General features: G+C 38.5%; 1 protein-coding gene across 1 annotated transcript in view; it reads left to right on the forward strand.

The window, feature by feature from the left end:
- The first annotated feature begins 13,754 nt into the window (after positions 1–13,754).
- The window catches only part of dohh (deoxyhypusine hydroxylase/monooxygenase), a 29,994-nt gene continuing 20,735 nt past the window's right edge, over positions 13,755–23,013 (forward strand). Inside the window, exon 1 of the mRNA XM_069680122.1 lies at positions 13,755–13,835. The gene's annotated coding sequence lies outside the window, so the exon portion shown is untranslated. The remainder of the gene's footprint in view (positions 13,836–23,013) is intronic.

The raw sequence follows: 23,013 nt of genomic DNA on the forward strand, positions 1-23,013 counted from the left end.
AAAACATTTGGGGCCAAACATACGCCTCCCTGATAGTATTGCATGATGGATGAGTATCTGCCTGTATTTCTCAGCATTGAGGACACAATTAATCCTGACCAAATCTCCAACTCCATTTGCAGAAATGCAGCCCCAAACTTGTGGGGAACCTTCATGCTTTACTGTTGCCTGTAGACACTCACTATTGTACCGCTCTCCAGCCCTACGGCAAACAAACCTTCTGCCACAGCCAAATATTTCCAATTCTGACTCATCAGTCTGCAGCACCAGGGCTTATTTGTGTGTATGTGACGGAGAGAAATAATACAGTAACACATAAAGGTGTACATAAACATCTATGGAAATTAGAATAAGATGTCATCTTTGTTTTTGCAGCTGGTTCCCTCCAGCATATATGTTGTCTCTGAAGACAATGTGGTCCTGCTACATCATTGAAATTCAAATGGAGGACAGATATGACGTGTGCGGAGAAAAGGCCCCAACCACCTCAACTCTACCTGCTGCTTCACCCACAGTACAGCCAAGCAACCCCTTCCAATTTAGGATAAGGCCTGTGGCCTCAGCTGGGCGACCTGCACCGCCACCACAACAAATGATCCAAGGAAGGTTTTCCAGGTTTGTTCTAGTTTTTACTAATAAAACCAGGCCATTGTACGGTATAAAAAGGAGGTATTTGGAAAATTCTGCAGGGTAAAGTTATTAAGGGATGAGTTGGGGTCGAGGTGGGGTTGAAGTAGCTTGAGTTGCCAGGAACCTGGGGGACTAAACTCAGGGTGGGGGCACGTCTCAATGCACTTTCAGGTTCAGCATCCCCTGTGGTTACTCTTTTAAGAGGAGAGGAATGGGGTTTTGGCAGGGAGGGTCTTGAGAACTGAGACGAACAGGAGAGAAGGGGCAAGGCAGGCTCATATACTATATGTACACACAGGTAATGACATTAGGGAGGCTTAGGTGAATGAGAATGGGTGATAGAATTAGTGAGAGATGCATGGTCCTGTTCCTGAACTTACCTTGTAATAACTTTAAATGTATAATATTTATGGAGGAAAACAACTGAACCAAAGATTTTTTTTTTTTTAACAAGATTCCAAAATTATTCTTGAAAACATCCAAATATTTTATGTTGCAAGACTGCAACTGCATTACTCCCTGCTTTACTAATTCGCTCTCCATCTCTGTCTCTGTTTTTCTCTCTAAAAAGGAGCATATTAATAGTATTAGTTCTCATTGATGGAGCTTTGCTTTTTGTGGACTTCAGTGAGTGTGAGGCAACAGTAACTGAGATGGCATGCAAAGTGGGGGAGGAAGAATAAACAAACAAACAGTGGCAACCACGGTGATATCAGGGGTGTGTGTGAGTGTGATACCCAGCTAATAGGACCATATTACATCCTGTCAAGCACATTGGGTAAATGGGGCACTTAAATTCTGTTTGTACGTCGACCATTTATCGAGAAGCGGTTTCCAGATTTTAAGAAAGACATTGTCCTTATTGGCAAGTTTATATCGAAGGCCTTCCATACGAATCACGTTTACAAGCTCCCTCAGCCATTGGTGGAATGTAGGGCTAGACTCAGACTTCCATTGTTGCACGATGAGGCGTTGCGCTAGGAGAGTGCAGAGTGACATGGCCTGAGCAATATGATTATCCATGTCAGAGTTCACAGGAAGCCCAAATATGGCAAGAAAAGGGTCTGATGTTATTGTTTTTTACTAAAGGCCTTGGATATATAGTCGAATGGAAGGATGACAGTTTACCCTCACTGTATAAGTTTCCAAGTGTGACTATGTTCTTATCTTTCCAGACAGGGAAGATGGGATCATCTAAGCCTGGGAGGAAAGCATAGTTTTTGCAGATGGGACTATCCAAATACACTTTGGGTAGCTTCAGAAAGGATCGAATTTGTCTCCATGTTTTTAAAGAGTTTAGTATGACAGGGCTGGTTATGTACAATGGAATTTTTACCTTGATTGGATTATTCAGAAGCGCAGGAGGAGATGTTTGTCTACAGGTCCCCTGTTCAATTTGAAGCCAAGAAGCTGTAGATATATGAGTTGGGTTTGAGTTTTTTGTTTGAGCTGTTTGAGTGGGGTCTGCTGGTAAGTTATTGCACCAAAGAGATAAAACTGAAATTGAGGGAGGCCAAATGCACCCTTTGACTTATCTTTATGGAGATGTTTTTTGGATATTCTGGCCCTCTTATTGTTCCAAATAAATGATGAGATGATGGAATCCAGTTTCTTAAAATAAAATAATGGTATATAGACTGGTAGGCATTGAAATATGTACAGGAATCTAGGGAGAGTGATCATTGTTATGGTGTTAATGCGGCCATCTAGAGAGATTGGTAATGTATTCCAGAATTCAATATTATGGCGCAATTGTCTGGTTTTACATGCCCAATTGGACTTTAAGATATCGCCATATTTCCGAGTAGCAATAATACCTAAACACTTAATTTGATTATTTACAATCTTAAAGGGCATTGTATGTAGGAACACTAGGTCTACCTTATCAGATATTGGAAGCAATTCACTCTTTTCCCAATTATTAATGTACCCCAAAAGGTTTCCTAAAGTATTAATTAAACGCAGAAGAGGTGGAAGAGACATTTTATCAAGGGCGTGACACAGACAATGTTATATCATCTGCAGAAAGTGACAGGTGGTGGTTTGTGTCATGTATTTGAATTTGAATGATTATATTCTGGGTTTATTCTAATTTGACTAGCAACTACGATGCATAGATTGAATAAATGCGGCAAGCAAGAACAGCCTTGTTGAACTCCCAAATGGCTTTGATATCTCCCCGTTGGTGATATTAGAGGCTTGGGGTTGAGTGTAGATGATGTGAATCCTTTTTATAAATATATTGCCAAAGCCCAAGGGCTTTAAGGTGGATAACATGAATTTCCATTCTATATAATCAAATGCCTTCTCTGCGTACTTTCATTTGATCCCATAATGTACATGGTCAGACCCTACTGCATTCCTTGTTGCCAGGAATTGGCTCACCCTCTCAGTGGTTTCTTTGTTACAATAATAACAAATAACAACAATAATTTATTGATCCCCAAAGACCTTTAAGACCAATTACCCTTTTTTTGTTTAATTTGATTCAAAAGTAGTGCCAGTGAATCAGAACATTTGAACTAACTCGACCGTCTAGCCTTAAGGTCTAGGGTTTTGGCGCCAAAATGGCCGCAAAATTGTAGCACTACATGAGAGCCAACATCAAGAGATAGCTCGGAGGAAGAGAAGGAGGACCAGGTAATGAGTATAGTGTTTATCCAAGCCTGTAACAATTTTCGAATGCAACCCACTCTGAAGGCACCAACCTTCTGTTTCAATAAACAGACGAGTCTATCCATGTACATCTTAATGTGTTGTTTCAAATGGATGAAACTGACAGATGTATAGTAATGTTGTTGTTTGACAAGACAATTAATAAGCCAGTCATTAATCTGTCAATTGAAGAAAAGAATATTGAGTGATAATAAAATGGCCTTCCTTGTTTTTGTTTTTAGGGAGAGTGAAAATAGAAACGTGTAATTTTCTAATATGCAGGTGAAGTCAAGCCTGTATTGACCTAACTAACTTTTTGGATATCCCCGATCCTCACAGTCGAGCTGATGAGGAGACTTTGGAGAGGGTGGAGGAACTGGTGCTAGCGGCTGAGGAGCTTGCAGCAATAAAGAAAGCCCTACAGGACCTCTCTACTTGCAAGGGCGAATATAATAAATACTGTGGCCCTAAATGCACAGCAGGTGGTGGCAGTGAGAATTTCAATGCATGATATGCAAAGGTTAGTAGCCTTTTTGTGAATTCCCAACTTGAACCTGTATTGCAAATACACTTCACATTATAAAATAGGATATATAATATGCACAGATGTATCATTTCAATGCAGAGTGCACTGCCCAGCTTTGATTTAAGGCCAAAACATGAATTTTAGATTCTATGGAATATACCAGGGTTTCAGAGTAGCATATACAGTATGTTCTGCTTAACTACAGGGAAATGTTCACAAATTATATGAAAACATGTTCTGTTTGATGTAATGTTGCAACCATCAAACAACAGTATCTTGGATTTGAATATTTTACACAATAAAAGGGTGATGTTGAGCCATTCTGCAGCCAACAGTAAGACAAATGTCTCTGACACTGTCTTAATATATGGAAGATGTGTTTTATTATCTATAGATACTGTATATAGGGGGATACAAGGGACATTTATAGGTAAAACATTTCACTTGCGGTACACCATCTAGGTATTCTCATAATATCAGTAAAAGCTACCTGTAGTCTGTGCTAGCTTGCTTTTTTGTAGTTTATCCACAGGTGTGCAGTATAGCAAGTATATATCTCACCCTGTTACAGACACCAAGATTATAAACAGACAATGTGAATTCAGGAAATGTCAGCCTTTTGTCCTCTTTGGAGCAACAAATCAAGACTGCACTTTTACCAGCATATGCGGAACATATAGTCATAGACAGTAAAATGGAGCTGAAGCACTATTTCCCCATTGTACCTGCATAGTCTGGTGGCCATAGCTATAAGACAAAAGTTCTCACAAAGTGTAAATAGAAATCTATGAGTAACACGACCAAAAGCTTTTAAAGCATCAATAAAACACATAAAACTGACACTGACATTAACCTCTATACCAGAATCTTTCAGATGTGATGGATAACCCTGTGGTGGCACCATGCTGCAGGAGCCTGATTGGCTGCCGGCTCTGTGTGTCCCAATGGACACAAAATGTTGGACACTGTCCAAAGTGTCGCAAGGAGTCTTTTGCCATCAACATGTTTGAAATAACAGCAATGGAGGAAGTGATCTACTTTGAGGGACACAATTCGTAAATAATGAATTGCTTAGTGTTTCTTTTTGTATTTTGTTTTGCTGTTCTTTGTTGTTTGTTGGCATGTTCAATTTAAGAGCAACATATATGTTTACATTGTTCCTATTTTAGTTTTTTTTTTTATAACAGGATGAGTTCTTTTAATGATTTTTTGGTCCTGTTTTTGTAAATAGTTATACAATAGTATTAATATCATATGCAATTCATTTTTGTTATGGATTAAAACATTATATTTTTGTTAAACATGTTGTAATTGCTCCCATTTTAGTTATTATAATATGTGTTTTGATTACTTTTTTTTTTTCTCTTTATATACGGATATATTATTTATACCTTTTACAATACATTTTGGTTACTATGTTAAACATTACATATTTGAACAAAATAAAACTACTTTAACTATGCCTATGGATATTTATTTAGTTGTATTCAAGTTGAAGACTTGGTTAAATCAATTATATGAACAGGTGGTAAAATATATTTTAGCGCTGTAACAGTGAAGAGTGTGAAACCCACGAGGGAATAGTCATTCTTTTTAATTAATTCATTAGGCTACCTTGAAGTCAATGAGATATTAAAGACATTTCAATTTCACATTTTAAATAGAAACTTCATTAATGGGACATTTTCACTTGTGTCCATAGACTGACTAACCTGTGTAATTTCTTTGTGTCTTAGGATGTCGACAGTAATTTGGTAACTATTTATGTGTAGACAGATTTTTTGTTAGGTACAAAAATGACGAATCGCCCTGAAGTCTTTTATACACGTGAAAGTCAGTTTACAGGTCTTAGGGAGTATGTTGTGTGGAAAAATCCCAATAAGCCCTGTGTGTCTCCTAGGAGAACTCTGTGAAGTCTGATAGTAGCCTTTGTATTTCTCTCTTCCTCCATCAATCCCTGGCTTCTTTGGTTATGGTGGGACAAAGATAAAAGTGAGAGTACTTGTAGAAAGTGTACAGTTATTCACTTCATTGCAGGTGCAGAATGCAGTGGTCAGACTAAAACCAGGTCTTACATGTACAGATGAGAAGCGCAGGTGCAATGATGGGAGATCATTGAAGGTTGAGCCTTTACCCTGTAAGACCCATTTGCCCACTGTGGCACAAGAGCTGCCTCAAGAGGCCTCCAGCACGTAGAAAGGAAAACCATATTTGTAAAGCATGCCAGTGAGATCTTTAACGCCCCACTGCAAATTTAGATCCTCTGGTTAATAGGAATGTCTTTAACGGTATATCCTTAGTGTCTTTGAGTTCTGACTTTATGTTTCTCGAAATGTCTTTGGGGTCTGTGGGATACACAAGAAAGCAATACTTAGATTTATAATGTGCATTTGCCCACTGAAACAAGGAAGATGACACATAAAGTGTTATTTTCTAATTTCTATATGATTATGTGGTTACAAAGTATATTTGATTGCTGAAAATGATCATGTGTATAAATTTAGATCTAGTTATTTTTGGGCACAATCCTTTTTTTGGCAGCTGAAAATGACATGTTACTGTTTGTTGCCTATTATTATACACATTTGGAATATATACCTGGGCGTAAAATGAGTCACTCAGGCCAAATGAAATGATAGAGCAATGTACTTATGAGTTCAATTGTAATATGTTGTATAATTGTTATCATTATTTTGCTGTTGTCATCCTAAGCCATGTCGCTGTATGCGCTATAACCTTCAGGGTGGAGGATTGGGACCTCTGCTGGTGACTTTGAAGATCCTCTATTTGGCTGGACTATGTCAACTAAACACAACCTAAAGTTATATCACTTAATTAAAAAAAAAATTCACAAAAAATCTTCAATTGTGGAAAGAAAATTAATAAAAAGGAAATAAGTAAACCAAAATCTGTGATGTAGAGATTTGAAATTTAGCCCAAATTTGTCTGAAAGAAATTAGATTTTTTTTTAACTACCCAATCTTCCTTTAAAGGTTAATTTGGGGTTAAGGTGAGACAAAATATGTTACAAATGTCTTGCAGTGTTGCAAAAAATGTTGTGGACTCTTTGATTTAAAAAAAAAAAAGAGAAAGCAATGATATAAGAACGCAGATTTAAGTTAAACTGTAATTTCAAAACTAATATTATTATTATTATCAGTATTTGTAGTAGTCTACTAGAATTAATATTGGTGGTAATAGTACTAGTAGTAGTAGTAGTAGTAGTAGTAGTTGCGGTAGTGATTCGTGTTTGTGAAATTAATATGTAGTATGTAGTATGAAATATGGACAATATAAATTCACAAAATAAATATAAATCTATCCATCCATCCATCCATCTATCTCTTTATCTGTCTGCTACCCCATCCGTCCACCCGATCCGCTCTTATTCCTGCCCGATTTGTACCTCACGTGTGAACGTTTGACTGCAGCAAGTCTTTTTTTTAAATTACTTTATTAACAACACAATACTAGACAAATACACTACACTGCAATACAAATAACAGTACGTGGCCATTATTAGCCAACAAAAAAGCATAGAAAAGTTGCACAACTGCTTGTTTTATTAACATTGATTGTTAAAAGAAATTTGTATCATACATACTATAAGCTAATTTGGTAAAACTAGCTAATTTGACAGCCAACCCAATGACACAACTCTCTAATCTAATGTTACACGCCAATTCGACCGCCAGCACACAAACACAACTCTCTTGAGTAATATATATGGATTCAACACAAAAAAGGAGAATGATAATCTTATCTTATCAATAGAGAACACATTGTTACGTTGGTTAGATAAATTTCTAAATGCCATATTATTGTTAGGAGGTGACTTTAATATTATTCTGGATAGCACTATTGATAAATAGCCTCCTGGTCTACCAAATTGAAAAAACACCAATCTCAAAGCATTTATGGATAGGTTTAATCTTGAAGATATCTGGAGAGAAAAACATCCCAATAATAGAGCATTTACATGGAGTAATAAAACAGGGTCAAATCAATCAAGAATTTATTTTTGGCTGATTTCAAAGAGCTTTAACAGAAATTATATAGATGTGGAGATGTGCCCCACCCCTCTTACAGATCATAAGGCTATACATATTACGATTAATCTATCCACCTCTAAAACATGTGCAAATTAAACTAGATGAACTTTACAAACAAAGGCAAAGGGTGCATTAATAAGGTCCAGAACGAGATGGCTGGAAGAAGGTGAACAAAATTCCCACTATTTTTTTAATCTAGAAAAACATCACTTCAGTATGAATAATATTAATAAGCTAAATGTGGATGGGGTTGTTACAGAGGACTATAAAGTAATATCTAGCTACTGCAGCAACTTCTACTAAAAGCTATATAGATCTGAGTATTGCCAGGCATCAGTGGTCGCTTTTTGAACTCTCTAACAGTCAAAACTATTGCCGATGTGTGATAATTCTTTCACACTTGAGGAGGTAAAGAATGCAATTAATCTTTTGAAAAACAATAAGTCACCCGGTACTGATGGACTAGTTTCAGAATTCAGAACTAGTTATCAGTCTTTTGCTGATGAACTGGCCCCTTTTTTATTTGAAGTCTTTTTAGAAAGCATAAAAAAAGAACATCTCCCAACCACCATGACTCAAGGATTGACAACTTTAATTCCCAAACCCAACAAAGACACTTTATTTATTGATAATTGGCGGCCAATATCTTTGCTCAACAATGATTACAAGATATATGCTCTAATATTGGCCAAGAGACTTAAGATGGTTCTGGACTCAATCATTTAAGAAACGCAGTCAGGGTTCATCCCCACAAGACATAATAAACAACATTAGGCTAGTAATGGACATTTTGGATTACTCCGAAATTATTAATGATGATGGCTTTATTTTATTTTTAGACTTCTACAAGGCCTTTGATACAGTGGAGCATCAGTTTATTTTACAATCTTTAAAGAAATTTGGCTTCGGTGAATATTTCTCTTCAGCTATAAAAACACTTTATATCAATAGTAATAGTTCCATTAAACTATTGGGAGGTACACACCCTAGATTTAACCTGTCTAGAGGCATTAGGCAAGGCTGTCCTGCCCCATATATCTTTCTTATAGTGGCTCAGCTCTTGGCAGACCATATCAAATCTAGTACGGTATTTCTCTTCTTGGTAAAGAATTAATCATAACTCAGCTGGCGGAGGACACCACACTATTTTTACAAAATGAAAACCAAGTATCTGTAGCCATTAAAGTAATCGGGGAGTTCTCAAAGGCGTCTGGTCTGTGCTTGAATATTAAAAAATGTGAACTTATGGCGATCAAAGTATGCGCTACATCTGCACTTTACAACATTCCATTAAAAAATTAGGTGCAATACTTAGGAATACAAATCACTAAAGATCAATATAAGAGAAGCACCTTAAACTTTAATCCTATTATACAAAAAACTCAAAGAAAACTAGACCAGTGGCTCTGGGATTTGTCACTAAGAGGTAGAATCTTACTTACTAAGGCAGAGGGAATCTCTCGACTGACATATGCAGCTTTGGCTCAAGATCTTGATGACAAACTACTAAAAGCGATTGACAAAATGCTGTTAAATTTTGTAAAGAAAACAGTTCTGATGAATGCATATGAAAATGGTGGGCTTAACTTTTTGGATTTTCACACTCTGAATAATACATTTAAGATAAATTGGTTAAAACAACTTTTTAAATACCCAACCTCAATTTGGAATATTATACCTCTCTCTTGTCTATATTGTCTAAGCTTGGTGGCATACATTTTTTCCTTGTTTGTAACTATAATATTGAAAAGATTCCTGTTACATTGTCTGCTTTTCATCGCCAGGCCTTCTTATCATGGTCTCTAATCTACAAACACAACCATTCACCTCATAACTATTTTATATGGAATAACAAGGACATTTTGTATAACCATTAATCCCTCTTCGTGGAATATTGGTTTCAAAACAATATTATGTTGGTTGATCAGTTATTTAGTAGGGAGGGTCTTCTTTTTACATATGAAGAGTTTCTCTGAGAATATAAGATCCCTGTAACACCTGGGGATTATACAAAAGTGTTTGGGTCATACCCTCTGGAGTGTGTACGCTCTTTAAATGTCAACCGAGGCTTGATGACCAACCATTTCCCTTGTTATCTCCAACAGACACGCCAATAGGGAAAGTTTGTTTGTCTAGACATCCTATTAATAACAATAAGAGCACTGTTTCAAAAAAATGTCACAACTTTACCCTGTGTCATTTCATGTGTGGCATGGAAGAAGGCTTGGCTCATACCAAACAAATATTTGATTACGAACAAAGTCAAGGAAATTTCCTTTAAACTCATTAATAAATTTTATCCAGCTAGATATTGATGTAAATTGTAGTTTTTGTAAAGAATTCTCTGAAACTGCTGTGCATCTATTTTGGTATTGCCCTACTGTTAAGCTGTTCTGGCAAAAACTTTGTGGCTTCGTTTAGGATAGAATTGATGGACATTTTGCTTTGTATTGGAAGAATGTATTGTTTGGTCTCGTAGTAAATGATACCCAAAATAACACCTGTGTGTACATGATAAATCGTATTATTATAATGGCAAATTTCACATCCATAAATACCAATTCACAGGTAAAAAACCATGCTTCATTACCCTTTGTAACAAGTTCAAGCAATACATCCAGTTAATTAAAAAATCTGAGAAACCAAGAGCAATTAAAACTGTTTCAGCTTGTAATACTTAAAAAAAATATTTACATAGACTGTGACCCCCCAGCATAATCTGTGATATTTTTGGTATCTTTTTATTTTGTTTAAGGCCTTTACTTTGTCTTTTATTTATTTTGCTTTAAAGGCAGATAATATATACTTTCATAATATCTGTATACTTAATTTCCTGTTCGTTAATTGTTGGTCCCTGTATTGTATACAGATAAAATTGTAAATGTTTTTCTTTTTTGTTATAAATAAAGTTCCAAAACATTTTTTTTTTTTTTTTTAAAACAACTCTCTCGAGTCGAGCGATGCATGCGTGGAACAGATCTGATCGGGCAGCCGGGATGGATGGGGTATTGACAAGGGGTTTGGCAGCCGGGATGGATCGGGACGGATCGGACACTGACAGTCCCGTCTGCCCTGAACCTGTTTTACGACACTGCCCGATTTGTTCCACGCATGCGTGTCTGTATGGATCACCACATGACTTTAGTAAAACGTCAAGATTTCCAATCAATATGTGACCAGAAAATAACTATAACAGAGGTGCAAAAATGTATTGATGCCCTTAAGGATAACAAAGCTCCCGGGAATGATGGGATAATAGCGGAATTTTATAATTGCTTTAAACAATCAATTGCTCCATTTTTAGCGGGACTGTTTGAAGAGGCTCTAGAAAAGAGGAACTGCCCCACACTCTGAGACAGGGATTGATAAAACAGATTCCAAAGCCAAAGAAAGACAAGTTAATCATTGAAAACTAGAGACCGATTAGTCTATTAAATAATGATGCAAAACTTTTCGCTCTCATCTTGCTAAAAGGTTAAAACTAGGATTAGCTGATATTATTGATGACGAACAATCTGGGTTTATGCCAGGAAGGAACATTGTAAATAATCTTCGTCTGATATTAGATATGATAGATTATAACGAATTTATTCCAGATGAGAGTTTTATTCTATGTGTTGATATTTCCCCCTTTTTTTTTTTATAGCATTTGACACAGTCAGTCACCAGTTTATGTTTAAAGCCATTCAGTGCTTTGGCTTTGGAAATAGGTTTCTGAGGGTTAGTTCAAACTCTTAAAGGAAGTAATAGTTCAATTAAGGTAACAAATGGTACAACGCCCAGGTTTAACATCAGTCGTGGAATCAGACAAGGATGCCCACTAAGTCCATTTTTGTTCCTGCTGGTCACACAGGTCATGGCAAGACATATTAAAAGAAGCGACTTTCAGGGTATAAGGGCTTTAGGTAGAGAATTCAAATTAGCTCAATTAGTGGATGACACAACAATTTTTCTGTCCAATCTAAATGAACTTGACGCAGCTGTGCGTTGCGTCAGGGAGTTTTCTGAGGCCTCTGGTTTGACAATGAACCTCAGCAAGTCAGTGCTGTTCCCCCTTAAACACTGTGATCTGGTAGAAATGAATGAGATTCCTATTAAAGAAACTGTGACATACCTGGGTGTAGTGCTTGACAAAAATGAAAACAGGCGCTCAGAGGCAAATATTGAACCAATAATTCAACAAATAGAAACAAAATTCAATATGTGGTTAATGAGGGATCTATCCGTAAATGGCCGAACGCTGTTATCTAAAGCTGAAGGAATATCAAGGTCTGTATATTTGTCTCTAGCACAAGAAATGCCCGCTGAAGTTTCTAAGAAACTAGATCAAAATGTATTTAACTATCTGGAAGAACAGATGTCACTACTTAAAAAAAGATACTTTGTGTAACGCCAAGAGGAATGGTGGCTTGGATATATTAACCTTTGAAACTTTAAATAGCTCTTTTAAGATTAATTGGTTAATTAACCTAAGCAGACCGAAGAACAACTTCTGGAACTCTTTTGCTACACATGTATTTAATTTAACAGGTGGGATACGGTTTTTGTTGAAATGTAACTACAAAGTTTGCTTCCTGTCAAACTGTCAAACTTTCATAAACAAGCTCTGCCGACCTGGAAACTGATCTACAAGCATAACTTCTCACCAACCAGTTATTATATTTGGAATAACCAAGACATCCTATATAAAAACAAATCACTGTTTTATAAGGAGTGGATGGAGCATGGAATTGTATTAGTTAACCAACTTTTTAATGACCAAGGTTTTTTACTTTCTTATGAAGAAGTTTTGTTAAAATTTCAGTTGCCGGTGACGCCGAAAATATATGCTGTGATTTTGGATGCATTACCACAGGGTGTGCTGCAACTCCTTAAAGGGACTGAAAGAAATACTGCTGTTGCAGAGAATTATAGTTGTGAGATTTTTGTTGGCAATGTGGACATTACAAAAAAATCCTGCTCTAACAGATATTTGAGAAGCTGCTTACATTCAACGATTCGGCCGAGAGGTCAAATTTACTGGACTACACAATTCGGAGAGGTTGACTGGCATAAAGCGTGGCTGGTTGGTGTCTTAATAACAAGGTAAAGGAAGTCTCATTTAAAATTTTACATCAAATCTACCCTGCAAAGAAAACACTTTAACGGTTTAAAATGGACATTGAATATCTGTGCGATTTCTGTGGACTTGAATAAGAAACGATCAATAATTTATTTACAGTAGAACGTTTTGGAGAGATGTTCAGCATTTTGTTCGAGAGAAAACAGGAAGGACGATCAGTTTCCAGGAAAAAAACATTTTTATTTATTTTGATGACCGGACGGAAGACAAAGATCTGTGCTTTTTCTGTCAGTTGATTATAAGTTTGGGGACATTTCACATCCATAAAAACAAATGGGCCAAATCTAAACCTAACATCGTACTCTTCCGACAAGAACTGCACCGCTATGCTGCCACAATCAAGGACATTAGAAATAAGAAAGCGGCCAAAACTTATTCTATTATGGAGAAACTCTGTGGAAGTGATCTGTAACGTTTTTTTGTTGTCTCTGTTTTTTTTGTTTTTTACTCCTGTTTTTTTTTGTATCTTGAAGTATCCCTGCAACCCCTGTATGTTTGTGCAAGTATGTATGGGATTTTGTCTGTATGTATGGTATTGTATGACGCACAATAAAAAAATAAAATTAAAAAAAGCCGGGACGGATCGGGTACTGACAGGGCTTTTATTTATTTATTTATTTATTTATATTTTAAACCTAACTGGACCCATACCTGACCAATAAAGCTGATTCTGATTCTGAAATTCTAGTCTATGGAGGGCAGGATTACATTTTCTAGCGTACAGCCTGCCGGAAATACATTACAAGAAGAAGAACTCCTCCAAGCGGAAGTTGCAAGCCGATCCATGTGTTAGACCCATAGCACTGTCTAATGGTCAAAGCTGCCCGAGACCAGTCTGTAAACTCTGAAGGTAGGTTTCGTCACAAAATTGTGTTAGTTTCTGTGAATTCTGTGTTTTAAGATTTTAAGGAATGTTTAGCTAGACTTCTTTAACTCGAAAAGCTAAGAGTTAGCTTCGGTCCGGTCAGCATTTTGTAACCACAGCTGGTAATGTAACGATACCCTTTATCGTGGTGACGTTACGAAAACCCCAAAACGGCTGGTGGCCCTGTTATGCTGCGGCAGTTCTGGTAGCTACCGGTGGACAAAACATCAGAAAACTAGCTACCGGAAAGGTTTTTTTTATGTTACTAGACAGCAAAGACAGACTCTGCTCCTAGCTGAACAGATCAATTGGCAGGAGCCAACCTGATCACTTAAAACTTGAGTAATCAAAGATATAGACTCCAGGTGATCTCTACATTTCTCGTCGACACATCTAATTTAAAATCATGTACCAAGTGATTTCTATTAGTGAATTTAGCCTATGTTATAAAAATATATTTTAGATCTGTTTATCACTTGATACAGTCATGACTTTACTTACAACACTAAATGGGAACAAAAGGTCTCAGTAATCAAGACACTGTTCGGGTGGTGGTGTTCAAGTATGTTTATTTACCCCCTTCATTCGACTTCTCTCAGCTGCATGGGTCCAAGAGAATTTCAGTCCTCCTCAAATCAGGCAAAAAACGTTGTAGTTTTTTTCCCCACCATTTCTTGAGAGGAACTTATCATAGTCCCCTTTTTTGGAAAAACAATCATGAAAAGTTCCGCTGGAGAACTCTGATCATGTTCCTCTTCCCAGCTGTTCAGGACCTGCGGTTTCAGTTTGCTCCCCACTGTCCATTGAGAGGACAGGAGAAAGATTTAATTGTCCCTCAAAATGTGCTCTTCTGCACCACTCAGCTGCAGCCATATTGTATCTCACAATAATGTTTTTCTGCAGAAAACAAGAAGGTATGGTCAACATATTTTGGCATTGTGATGTTGTTACCAATTAATGCCCTAAACTTAGAGAATTTACAATGCATATTGTGTAACTACAAATGCTGTCTTCATTAACGTTTGTGTTATTCATCAAGTCAAATATGGAGAATCTGAGATTGTGTAGGAATGATTAACACCTAATAGGTTTCCTAGAGTGCCTTCCAAACAAAATGCCCCAACAAATTCATCTTTGTTGTTAAAGTATACTAATGTTTAAAACAAAGCGTTGAAAGGGAGCTCTTGCCAAAATTTCACAAATATGAATTAGTAAGTACCATTCTTATAAACTGAGTTGTGGGATTGCACAAAGGCAGCTTCATGTACAGAGGTGAAGATTTATTTTCTGATGATCAAGCAATAGACATTACCTTCATAACATTCAGTAGAGCTATATCTTATGTTAAAGGCTAAATTACATTAAGAAGGTTGTTAATGTTTATTAAGGCCCTAGCACCAAGGGTGTTGTTTTTCTGTGCTTGTGATGTGCTCGTCGGAAGCACAGATTCAGCCAGATATAGGCAAGTATTGGTTTTGATTTGCAGCCACTTTAATAAAATCTACAGAAAGTATACTGAAAATATTATTTAGAGCTACTAACAAGTGTTTTGATAATCGATTAATCTGTTGATTATTTCTACGATTAATCGATTTATTAATCGGATAAAAAGAAAAAAAGCTCAATTTAAGTATTAGCATTATATTCAAAACACAAAAAATATATCTTGTTTTCTTGTACAATGCAATGTTAATATATCAGTTATATAACTCAGTTAATATCTTGTTGATTTACTTAATAATTTCGTATGAAAAAGGAAAGTACAGACAAGGCCACTACAATTATTTATAAAAAAATTAAAAAAAAGTTGTGAATAAATAAAATATTCACTTTAGTCTGTCTCTGACTAAAGTAAATGGTAAATGGACTAGCGCTTTTCTAGTCTTTGCAACCACTCAAAGCTGCTTTTACACTACATATCACATTCACTCATTCACACACTGATGGCAGAGGCTGCTACGTACAGTGCCCAACTGTCAATCAGATATCATATTCATACCCGTTGGCTATGCCACCGGTAGCAATTTGGGGTTCAGTGTCTTGCCCAAGGACACTTCGACGTGTAGCCTGAGGGAGCTGGAGGTCGAACCTCCGACCTTCCGATTGGAAGACGACCGACTCTACAACTGAGCCACAGCCGCCCAAAAGGCATGAAATATTTAAAAACTCCATCACATAATGTTATTCTCCAGTGTCTGTCTGACTGAATTTCAGCTAATTAGCAAGAGATTTGTGTCTGTTCTGACAGACAAACACACGATTACAAGTTAATATAAATAGAACATGACGGACAGAAGTGCTTTCCGTCAATTTTTTTCTCCATTTCATGATGGTTTAATGAAACCGGGTCTTTAGCTTCTTCTTAAAGGTGGAAAGGGACTCTGCGGACCAAATGGAGTTTGGTAACTCATTCCACCACTGGGGGACTACATAGGAGAAGAGTCTAGGTTGCGACTTAGGGCCCTGTTTTGATGGGAGTACCAGGCGCCTTTCACTGGCAGAGGGTAGTGGGCGGGAGGGAGTGTAGACCTGGATGAGGGCGTTCAGGTAGGCAGGAGCCGTTTTTGTTGCTGTTTTTTAAGCAAGCAACAAGGTTTTAAATTTGATGCGAGCGACAACTGGGAGCCAGTGGAGGGAGATGAACGGCGGAGTGACGTGCCATTTTGGGTTGATTGAAGACCAGTCACGCTGCTCCATTCTGGATCATCTGTAGATGTTTGAATGTGCGTGCAGGAAGGCCTGCTAGTAGGGAGTTGCAGTAGTCACTGCGTTATATCATGAGAGCCTGTACCAGCAGTTGTGTTGCATGCTCTGAAAGGTAGGGTCTGATGTTGTACAGGGCAAATCTACATGACCGAGCAATTGAGGCCACATGAACTTTAAAGGTTAGCTGGTCGTCGATTATGACACCCAGGTTCCGGGCAGACTTAGTGGGTGTGAGTTCAGTTTGTCCAAGCTGAATATTGGCCTGTGGTTGCATAAAGGGACTGGGAAGACAAGGAGCTCAGTCTTGGATAGGTTGAGCTGAAGGTGGCGTTCTTTACTTAATTTAGAGATATCGGCAAGGCATGACGAGATCGGTGCCGAGGCTGTAGTGTCGTCTGGTGGGAATGACGGGAGAGCTTGGTATCGTCCGCATGGCAATGGTATGAGAAGAGGACCGAGCACTGACCCTTGAGGCACCCCTGTGGACAAGTTGTGTGGTTTGGACACTTCTCCTTTCCAAGATACACTAAAAGATCTCCCTGAGAGGTAGGACATGAAGCAGTTGAGGGCAGATCCTGATATGCCAAGCTCAGAGTCGAGAGGAGGATTTGGTGGTTCACTGTGTCAAAGCAGCTGAAAGATCAAGCAGCAATGGAGCTGTGGACTGTCCAGCAGCTTTAGCCCCACACAGTGGTTCCATTACAGACAGTATACATATTGTATATTGTACTGTATATTATATATATTCTGTCCTGTATACTGTATATTATATTTTGCATTATATGTATTGCTTTTTATATTTTTATTGTTATTGCCATTTTTCCTTATCTTATTCTGTTTTTCTTATTTTTATTCAAATTCGATGTTAATTGTTCTGCACCAAAATCACCTAAACAAATTCCTTGTATAACCTTCTTGTCAATAAACCCCTTTTCTGATTCCAGTAGTGCCGTTTCGGTAGAGTGGCCTTGCTTAAAGCCAGACCGATTTGGGTCCAACAGATTGTTCTTGGATAGGAAGCCAGAGACTTGATTAAGAACTCTGCACTGAAGTATTTTTGACAGGAAGGGTAGAAGTGAAACTGGTCTGTAGTTTTCAACCTGGTTTGGGTTGAGGTTGGGTTTTTGAGCAGTGGGGTGACCTGAGCTTGCTAAATGCAGTGGGGAACACACAGGTTGACAGTGAAGAGTTGATAATGTGCGTAAGTAGTTGCGTGACTGCATGATTAAGTGTGGGGGAAATGGTCTGTAGGAGGTTTGTTGGTATTGGGTCCAGTTGACAGGTAGTGGGCCGAGAGTCGAGCAGAAACTTAGAGACTTCATCCTAGGTCAGGGGGGGTTTGGACATTAGAGGGCAGAGTTTGTTTAGAGAGGAGGGTAGTGAGGTGTGACAGTGTGTCTGTCGCCTTATTTACAGAGAGTGTGGTGAAATCCTTATGAGGAGGCATGGTAGCCAAGACCTCATTAGAAAACTTGGTTGGTGTAAGGGATCGGATGTTTCGGTGGTATGAGCAGGGTTTCTGTAAAAAATCTGCTGGTCCACATGTCCTGGAAGCTTTCAATGTTCCGGACAAATGGGTGAAATTATGGTCAAATATTATTTGCATTTATTTAGCTTAAAAACAATTGATAGGCAGGCTGTATCAAGGGCGCAGAATTGGGTATGGAAATTAGTTAATTGTCCCTACAATAATTTTGTCCAAAAATGAATATATGATTCGCGTAATATTGCACTTTTAACCTGCGGAGGAGTCGTGTAGGAGACAGCGATCACACTGTCTGTCACTGTAAACAAGGTCGTAGCTCCGCTCGGTGATGCGCAACATGATCACAGAGCGCATCCACATGAACAACGGTGACTGTTGCCAAGCAACACACGTCTCCACTCACTAACTTCACTCATGAAAGACAGAAGATATGGATAATAAAAAAAGTAAAGAAAAATACATTTTACAGATAGTGAAATGAGGAAAAATAAATGATCAAGCATGCCGTTGTCAGATGTACATTTATCATGCCTCCCTCTGTCTGTTCTGAAAGGACCTACTTGCACAAAATCTGAGCTCAATCTGCACCTGCAGGGCGGGGACAGCGTTGCGTTTCTGTAGCTGAGGGGAGAGCTCTTTATTTAATTCAAACAGGACTTGTCTGTCAAAACGAAACCTTTCGATCAACTTACTGTCCGATCACCAATGACTCTCTCTCGTTTTAATTCCCTTTTATTTAAGTCTAATCTAAGTCTAAGCACAAGGGCGTAATTTAAAGTCTGTAGTAGCCTTCAGCTCTAAGTTGGATGTAATGTTACACCCAGGAGTATGCCCAGCTGGTGCACTCTGCTGGGTGTGGACAGAGAGTGTCCGATGTCGGACCCTCTTTTGCCGTTAGAACACTGTGTGAGGAGTAAACTGGTCCCGCTGTTGTTTATTTCGTTGCCACGACTTCACATGTGATTGATGTCCTGTGACTCCCGTCACTGTTTCAAGGCTCTTCCCCAAGGAGGGGAGCAGGTAACAGCCGTTCATTTCGAGCAGACATCTTCGTGGGGTTGTTAAATTGCAACTTCGGGACACATTATAGAAATCTGAAGTAGCGGTGGCAATAATTTTGCAGCAGCGGGCTGCAAAATGTATGTAGCAGAAACACTGATGATTGCATGGTATTCAAATGATGAGTTGTTGCTTAGTGGGTTGAGCTTACTGAATTTCCAGTTTTTGGAAAGGAGGACAGCAGTACCACCTCCACATCCAAAAGAGCGGATTGTGTGTGAGAACACTTTGTCAACAGAGAGCGCAGTTGGTGTGGCAGTGTTTTCTGGACAGATCCAGGTTTCAGTCAGTGCCAGTGCTCAGTTGTAAGTGCTTGGAAAAAATTCTGTTTTATTTACAGCAGACTGGCAGTTCCAAAGGCCATGACAGGAATTTGTTTGTAGCACATGTTGCCTTAGGCAGGCAACAAAGAAAATGGAGGAAAGGGCCTTACCAGCCGGCGACTTTGCTCAGTGGACTCGCGCAGGTAGACTTGCTGGTCTTTTCCCAATTTGGGCTGACACTTAAGGGCTAACGCTACAGTTTAGCTTAGCAATAGAGGGTGTGACTCGCGTCAGCTGACCTCACCTATTGATGCTCAGAGAGTGAAACTCGGCCCTAACAAAGCCTGACAACGACCGGCCGTTTTGTCTTAAGCTGACTGCAAAACCTTCCTATCTTCAAGATCAGGGCTTGTTCTGCTGTCAGTTTAGATTCAAGCTCTCTATTAGTGTCGCAACCCCCCAAAGGCCCATTCTGAGCCAGGAAAAACCCTGAATGAGAAGGTTAATGAAGTAACTATATTGAAGCAACAAACTCATGATGCTTGTTTCCGTTACACCCAACCAACATGCATTTTCTTACTAAAATACCGCAACCAACGTAATTATACAGACAGTAAACATTAACATTGTATGTTATTAAGAGTGGCCAATGAAATATATTGAGCTTTGAAAACTAGGAATTTTAGTCTTAATGTTGTCTCTCTGGTAACGTTTTACATCAGGCACTGTTTCACAGCACCCACTGACCTCTGCTTGTAGAATGCTGAAATTGACACATGGGGGAGCGCTAACATTGTTCCACAGCAGTATGGGACTAAAACAGTCTCATAAGTATTCGTAATACTCGTAAAACATATTTGTACCGCGTAAAACACAATGCACAGAAAATGCAGTGTGATATGTATCTGTAATTCTATATCTGTATCTGTGCAGTGTGATTCGTGTCTCCATAAATCAGAATTTTTCGCTGTGCTTCTAATTAACAACCCGTATATCATATTTTGTACGTCAACTTAGTATTTTTAAATGGAAATATATTTGCTAATCTCCACCTATTTGTGCGGATTCTTTTGAGACGTTCTACTGTGCTGTTTCACTCAAAAGCGTACAGTTGCCAGCATCACCTGTCTCGTACAACATAATTTATGTCTGTAAATCTAGATTTGTATCTGTGCCTCTAATTTACCACTTGTATATCACACTTTGGACCTCAACTTAGCATTTTTAAATGGAAATAGCTTGGAAATCTCAACTTTTTCATGCAAGTCCTTTTGAGACTGCTGCATGTGTCAAACAAAAAATCCCCACACACAGGGAAGTCCCAGTGCTTTCCAGTAGATGGCGGTGGCGTACAAAATATAATAATCTCAGCTACAGCTTCTCCCCCCTTCAGCTCCAGGACCAGCACCCGATCTGCTCCCAGACCCATCCTGGTCAAGTTTTTACATTTCCAGGACAAAGTGTGGATTCTACATCTGGCCAAAAGGGAGCTCACCTACATGGGCGCTTGAGTCCATATTTATCCTGACTTTAGTGCTGCTCTGAGCAATAAACGTCGGCAGTTTTATGCTGTCAAAAAGAAACTCTGCTGATATCAAATACACTCTGCTGTATCTCTGTACACTGAGAGTGATAGTGGATGGAAAGCCTAAACTGTTTCGATGTCCCAAAGAAGCAGAGACTTTTTACCGAGACCTTTCCCTCTCCTCCCCGTGACTGTCAGCACCGTGAGTAGATATTCTGTAACCTGCTTGTCTGTGCTTTTTACCGTTCTTCTTTACTGGATGACATCGAAAAACTTGAACATTATTAATGACTACATTAATTAAGCACCTTCAGTGGACTCTTTCTGTGCCGTTCTGTGCAAAAGATCACTTTTTGGCAAACCTTAACTTTATTTTGGCTAAGTTACGACTTGATAACGCCGTGGTGTGTGTGATCCAGTTGTTTGCCGTGCAATGTGAGGCTGGCTGTGTTCCAGTCTAGACTATCGTAACTTTGATTTGTCGTAAAACCATCTAATACTGAATGTTTGAAATTTTTATATATATTATTGTGAGTATTGGAGGCCATGTATACAATTTTTATGGATCTATATTTTTTGACTGAATAAGCAGGCCCCCCGCCTCGTGCCCATTTGTTAACTATGTAGCAGGTTATTTGCTCTATCTTTTTTAGTTCACCTGCTGTTTAGTTCCTCTTATGTTGCGTATGCTTGTGTTTGTGCGCGTGCGCGTGTTTGTCTGTCCGTCCTGTTAGCTGCTCTCGCTCTCTCCACCCCCATTGCCTGCTCTCTCCCAACTTTTTTTTTTTTTCTTTTTTGACCTGTTGTATTATTTCTTCAGTAAGACATAATTGATTCAGTAAAAGGTTTAGACATTATTCATCTCAATATTAGGAGCTTTGTTTCAAAAAATGATCTCTTTAGAGCATGGGTTAGTCTTTACAAACTTTGTATTATCACTATATCGGAAACAAGGCTACACAATAAAATCACAGATGATTAAATGAAAATTGATAATTTTGTTTTGTATAGAGCTGATAGGCCTTCTAGAGGAGGTGAGCCAGTTAATTTTGAATGTATGTATTGAATTTATTTATTTTGTACTTCATGAGAACAAACATTTAACTATTGCTAACATTTATAGGCCTCCCTCTGCCTCAACTGACTCTACCAAGTGTATTTTGTCAACTATTAATTCTCTTGAGAGGCATAATGAAATGATTATCTTGGGTGACTTCAATCGTAACTTGCTTGATCGTTTCTCCTCCAGTGTAAATCTCACTCAATTAATCAATGAACCAATTCGAGTAGACCAAAGGTCTTCATCTTTGTTGGACTGAATACTTGTAACTAATCCTATAATTAATCCGATAATTAAATCTGGGGTTATGTCTGATTGTTTGAGCAATCATTCTGTTTAGGGCTGTTAAAGTTAACGTGTTGACACACATTCCCTTTAACACCACTAATTATTTTAACGCGCGATTAACGCATGTGCGTTCTATTATTATGACCCTCCGCCCACCCTGTAGTTTGAGAAATCAGGAAGCGATGCAGCCGCAATGTTGTGTGAATGGCAAGTTCAGCCTCAAAACCCTGCTAGATGGTTCTCTGGACAAGACTGAAGTTATTTGTATTTACTGTCGATGTGAATTGAGTTACCACCGGCAGTGTTTCCGCTACATACATTTTGCCGCTGCGCCGCCACTGCTTCAGATTTCTGTGCAATTAAACGACTAAGCTCCAAATGAACGGTCGATCGCCCGCTGTCCTTGTTGAGGAAGAGCACTGAAACTGTGACAGGAGTCACAGGACTTCAGGACGCTCTCTGTCCGCACACAATCATGCAGTTCTGTAACGCAATATAAACATTCCTACTATATATCTCTGTATCTCCCTATTGTCGCTGTTTATAAAGCTTATAAAAGGTGCAAATGTCATTCGGCAACGTTCGATCGTTTTCATCGCTACGTCATTAATAACGTCCCACGTGCACACGCTGTTCACGTGCTGTGAGAACTGAATTGTGATTTAATTAAACAGACTGCTGATGAAGACAGTCAACAAAGCAGACAGAGAGATGGACAGAAAGAGGGGGCGGGGCCAGAAGCTATGCAGAGATGCAGGTGTGTTGGGGGGACTGAA

Source organism: Semicossyphus pulcher, unplaced genomic scaffold (assembly GCF_022749685.1).
Source record: "Semicossyphus pulcher isolate SPU_LCO1_2020_fin unplaced genomic scaffold, fSemPul1.0.p SCAF_4, whole genome shotgun sequence".
Taxonomy (NCBI): domain Eukaryota; kingdom Metazoa; phylum Chordata; class Actinopteri; order Labriformes; family Labridae; genus Semicossyphus; species Semicossyphus pulcher.